Below are 5,287 nucleotides of genomic sequence, written 5' to 3' on the forward strand. Positions count from 1 at the left end.
CACTCCAATCACTTCAACGATGAAAATTCTTTGTTCGGACGTGAGTAAATCTACTAAGTTTTGTGCTAAAATACTTACCGCATGCGCACTGCGTACCATGCGCATGCGCATTTTTTCCTTAATCGCTCCGTTGCGAAAATCGGCAGCAAGTGAACAACTCGGAATGACCCCCCTAGTCAGTAGTAGGTAACCTCATAAGTGGATTACATTGGGGGTCTTCTATCACTTTAGCATGCTTTGATTGTGCTTATATATTGTGACATCCCTATGGGATTAAAAACATCCATAGGGTTGTTGTGACATAAGAATTGTTTATTGGTTTATATTCTCTATAATACATTGTGTTTAGTATGTTGTATTAATACTACTGTACTCTTATTTTTAAGCATTTGGTGTTTTGTTTTATTCATTGTGTGTTTTAGGTGCTCCGGTCTGTTGCCATGACGCCACTGCCGGCAACCAGAGATGGCGTCATTTTTGGGGAGAGCGGGATGCGACAGGCGGTTGGTACCATAGATGGATGAAAGCCATAGAGGTAAGAATGTTTGCACTTGTCTGTTTGTCCTGATGAAAATGTTTTGTAAATAACAATGAAACGTTGACTACGCAGAGGAGGCTTCTGTTCTTTTTATCATGCTGTGATTACTTCCGGTCCGCGTCATAGGCGGAACCTAAAAGCAAAACAACTAGCCGCAGCTTTTAGCAATCACGGGCGGCAGTTGTTTTGTTTTGTTTTATTAAGCTGCACTGAATGTATGGAATCATTATATGTACTGGTAATTTGTATTTTGATCAGTTTATACTGTGGGTTGTTTATAATACAGCGACTTCCGGTTCCACCGATGACGCGGACCGGAAGTAATTTCAATAATTCATTGATAATTACAGGAGCTATAAAAAGGGCTCCAAGCATTTCAGCTGCAATCTCTGATGAAGCCTTATTGAGGCGAAACGCGTTGAGAGACTGACCAGACGACCAATCTTTCCTCACACCCACCAACAACCTTTTAGAAAAAAGTGGAGAAGCATCCATATATTAAATGGGCATTCCTGCAAGAATACCTGGATGAGTGATCAATAGTGATATGCACTTTATATTTCTATATCTGGTATGCGTGCTACTTGTACAATAATTGTGAATATCCTTACTGGTGATTTGACTACTACGCTATGTAGCGAATGTCTATATCTCTTACTATACCTAGATCCTGAGATTGCAGAATCCAGGAGAAAGAGAGACTGATATACTATATGCCAAGCCGTAACACGGTAAGCAAGTCTATTTTTGCGTGTGACGATTACATTTAAGAATTACTACACCATGGGGGTAATTCCAAGTTGATCGCAGCAGGACATTTTTTAGCAGTTGGGCAAAACCATGTGCAGTGCAGGGGAGGCAGATATAACATGTGCAGAGAGAGATAGATTTGGGTGTGGTGAGTTCAATCTGCAATCTAAATTGCAGTGTAAAAATAAAGCAGCCAGTATTTACCCTGCACAGAAACAAAATAACCCACCCAAATCTAATAATTTTATTTTAATTTTCTTGCATTACCCTTGTGGTCTATTGCCTCTCCTCTGGCTCCCTGGCCTCCAAAATGATTATATTGAACCCTGGCCCTCGTTCCGAGTTGATCGCTCGCTAGCTGCTTTTAGCAGCATTGCAAATGCTAGGCCGCTGCCCTCTGGGAGTGTATGTTAGCTTAGCAGAATAGCGAACGAAAGATTAGCAGAACTGCACGAAAATCTTTTCCTGCAGTTTCTGAGTAGCTGCAGACCTACTCCTAGATTGCGATCACCTCAGTCCGTTTAGTTCCTGCTTGGACGTCACAAACACCCCCTGCGTTCGGCCAGCCACTCCTGCGTATTAGCCTGACACGCCGGTGTTTTTTTAGCACACTCCCATAAAATGGCCAGTTTCCGCCCAAAAACACCCACTTCCTGTCAATCACACACCGATCAGCAGAGCGACTGAAAAGCGTCGCTCTCCCCTGCGTAAAATTGCTTAGTTTTGTGTGAAATTACTTGGCGCATGCGCCCTGCGGCCCATACGCATGCGCATAACAGCCGGTTTTTAGCCTGATCACTATGCTGCGAAAAACGGCAGCGAGCGATCAACTCGGAATGACCCCCACTGTGTCAATCAGACCCATGACTACATATGTATAGTATTCTAGTTGACAATCTCATGTGGTTCAACAGCTCAAGGTTTGTTTTGATATTGTATGATTATGTTGAGTGACGTTGCTTAAGCGCCTTGAGTCCTATTGGAGAAAAAGAACCATATAAATAAAATTATTAATATTATTTTTATTCTTTATTAGGATAGGTACAATGGCCCTCATTCCGAGTTGTTCGCTCGCTAGCCGCTTTTCGCAGCAGTGCACACGCTAAGCCGCCGCCCTCTGGGAGTGAATCTTAGCTTAGCAGAATTGCGAACGAAGTATGCGCAATATTGCGAAAAGATTTTTCTTTGCAGTTTCTGAGTAGCTCGAGACTTACTCTGCCACTGCGATCAGTTCAGTGCTTGTCGTTCCTGGTTTGACGTCACAAACACACCCAGCGTTCACCCAGACACTCCCCCGTTTCTTCAGCCACTCCCGCGTTTTTCCCAGAAACGGCAGCGTTTTTTCACACACTCCCATAAAATGGCCAGTTTCCGCCCAAAAACACCCACTTCCTGTCAATCACACTACGATCAGCAGAACGAAGAAAAAACCTTGTAATGCCGTGAGTAAAATACCAAACTTCTTAGCAAATTTACTTGGCGCAGCCGCAGTGTGAACATTGGCCCTCATTCCCAGTTGTTCGCTCGCAAGCTGCTTTTAGCAGCTTTGCACGCGCTAAGCCGCCGCCTACTGGGAGTGAATCTTAGCATAGTAGATTTGCGAACGAAAGATTAGCAGATTTGCGAATAGACAGTTCTTAGCAGTTTCTGAGTAGCTCCAGACTTACTCTGCCACTGCGATCAGTTCAGTCAGTTTCGTTCCTGGTTTGACGTCACAAACACACCCAGCGTTCACCCAGACACTCCCCCGTTTCTTCAGACACTCACGCGTTTTTCCCAGAAACGGCAGCGTTTTTTCGCACACACCCATAAAACGGCCAGTTTCCGCCCAGAAACACCCACTTCCTGTCAATCACACTACGATCACCAGAACGAAGAAAAAACCTCATAATGCCGTGAGTAAAATACCTAACTTAATAGCAAATTTACTTGGCGCAGTCGCACTGCGGACATTGCGCATGCGCATTAGCGACTAATCGCTCCATTGCGAAAAAAAATAACAACGAGCAATCAACTCGGAATGACCACCACTGCGCATGCGCAGTTAGCGTAAAATCGCACCGATGCGAAGGAAAAGAACGAGCGAACAACTCGGAATAAGGGCCAATATGCAATCTAGTAACAGGAGATGCTGTTCTGATATTTTGATTACTTAGATTTCCATATGCTAGTTTTAGCTATTCATTTTTAAAATACATGTTTGGATGTTAATACTCCTTTACTAATGGCAACTGTTTTATTTATTATTATTTATTTATTACCAGTTATTTATATAGGCCCTCATTCCGAGTTGTTCGCTCGCAAGCTGCTTTTAGCAGCTTTGCACATGCTAAGCCGCCGCCTACTGGGAGTGAATCTTAGCATAGTAAAATTGCGAACGAAAGATTAGCAGAATTGCGAATAGACACTTCTTAGCAGTTTCTGAGTAGCTCCACACTTACTCGCCAACTGCGATCAGTTCAGTAAGTTTCGTTCCTGGTTTGATATCACAAACACACCCAGCATTCGCCCAGACACTCCCCCGTTTCTCCAGCCACTCCCGCGTTTTTCCCAGAAACGGCAGCGTTTTTTCACACACTCCCATAAAACGGCCAGTTTCCGCCCAGAAACACCCACTTCCTGTCAATCACATTACGATCACCAGAACGAAGAAAAAACCTCGTAATGGCGTGAGTAAAATTCCTAACTGCATAGCAAATTTACTTGGCGCAGTCGCAGTGCGAACATTGCGCATGCGCAATTAGCGGAAAATCGCTGCGATGCGAAGAAAATTACCGAGCGAACAACTCGGAATGACCACCATAGTGCACACATTTTCCGTAGCGCTTTACAGAGAATATTTTGGCCATTCACATCAGTCCCTGCCCCAGTGGAGCTTATAATCTATATTTCCTAGCACATTTACTGTATACGCACATATATTCATACTAGGGTTAATTTTTGTCAGAAGCCAATTAACCTACCAGTGTATTTTTGGATTGTAGGAGGAAACCGGAGTACCCGGAGGAAACCCACGCAAGTACGGGGAGGATATACAAACTCCACACAGTTAGGGCCATGGTGGGAACTGTTTTTGTCCTGGGGGATTGTAAGTCAGTGCTGATGCATGAGATCCAGGTGGCAATTGCCTCTCAGATCCTCACATTGCTGCATATTTGCATTAGGAATTACTCCCTATGTATGCAGCTATTGTTTGTTAAATTCTCTGGTTTCAGATCCGGTTCTGGATGGTTCCCTGAATGAAAGCAAATAAACCTCCTACAATCTTTATGACACAAATGTATGTAATAGAGTCTATTTTTTATTTTTTATAAATGTTACAAATTAGCTTCACTCTTAAATATTATCATACAGTACAGTACGTGGGGTTTTATTGTACTAACCAATCCCAAATTAGATAGACAGGCTCAAAATAAAAAGTAAAAATGAGTATCAAATATACAGTATGGGGCTGGTGTATATTAAGTCCCAATACTAATGATGCAGACAGTAAGTCCCAATGGGTGGTCTTCAGTATGCCGACTGTCGGGATCCCTGCGCACAGTATACCGACGCTGGAATACTGACAGCCGGCATACGGACACTTTTTCTCCCTCGTGGGGGTCCACGACCCCCCTGGAGGGAGAATAAAATAGCGTGGCGAGCGCAGCGTGACGAGCGCAGCGAGCCCGCAAGGTGCTCATTTGAGCTCACCACACTGTCGGTATGCCAGCGGTCGGGCTCCCGGCGCCGGTATGCTGGTCGCCGGGAGCCCGGCCGCCGGCATACCATACTACACCCATCCCAATACTAATGATGCAGATGTACTGTAAGAACAATGGTTAGGAGAGGCTTTTTCATGCAGTCACCAGGGCCGGATCTACACCTTGTGGCGCCCAGTGCGAAAGTTTCCACTGGCGCCCCCCCAGTGGCAAAATATTTAGTGCACGCCAAATAATAAGGGCATGGCTTCATAGGGGAGGGGAGGGGCCACAGTTATGCCCCCAGTAGTTGTGCCCC

General features: G+C 44.6%; 1 long non-coding RNA gene across 2 annotated transcripts; it reads left to right on the forward strand.

The window, feature by feature from the left end:
- Positions 1–427: 427 nt before the first annotated feature.
- Positions 428–4,961, forward strand: LOC134929219 (uncharacterized). 2 transcript variants are annotated; one of them, XR_010178391.1, is made up of 3 exons: positions 428–535; positions 889–1,269; positions 4,273–4,961. It is a non-coding gene; the product is annotated as an uncharacterized LOC134929219 (long non-coding RNA). The 2 variants fall into 2 exon arrangements; XR_010178392.1 differs by having other exon boundaries at positions 1,206–1,269.
- The last annotated feature ends 326 nt before the right edge of the window (positions 4,962–5,287 follow it).

This window comes from Pseudophryne corroboree, chromosome 5, assembly GCF_028390025.1.
Source record: "Pseudophryne corroboree isolate aPseCor3 chromosome 5, aPseCor3.hap2, whole genome shotgun sequence".
NCBI lineage: Eukaryota > Metazoa > Chordata > Amphibia > Anura > Myobatrachidae > Pseudophryne > Pseudophryne corroboree.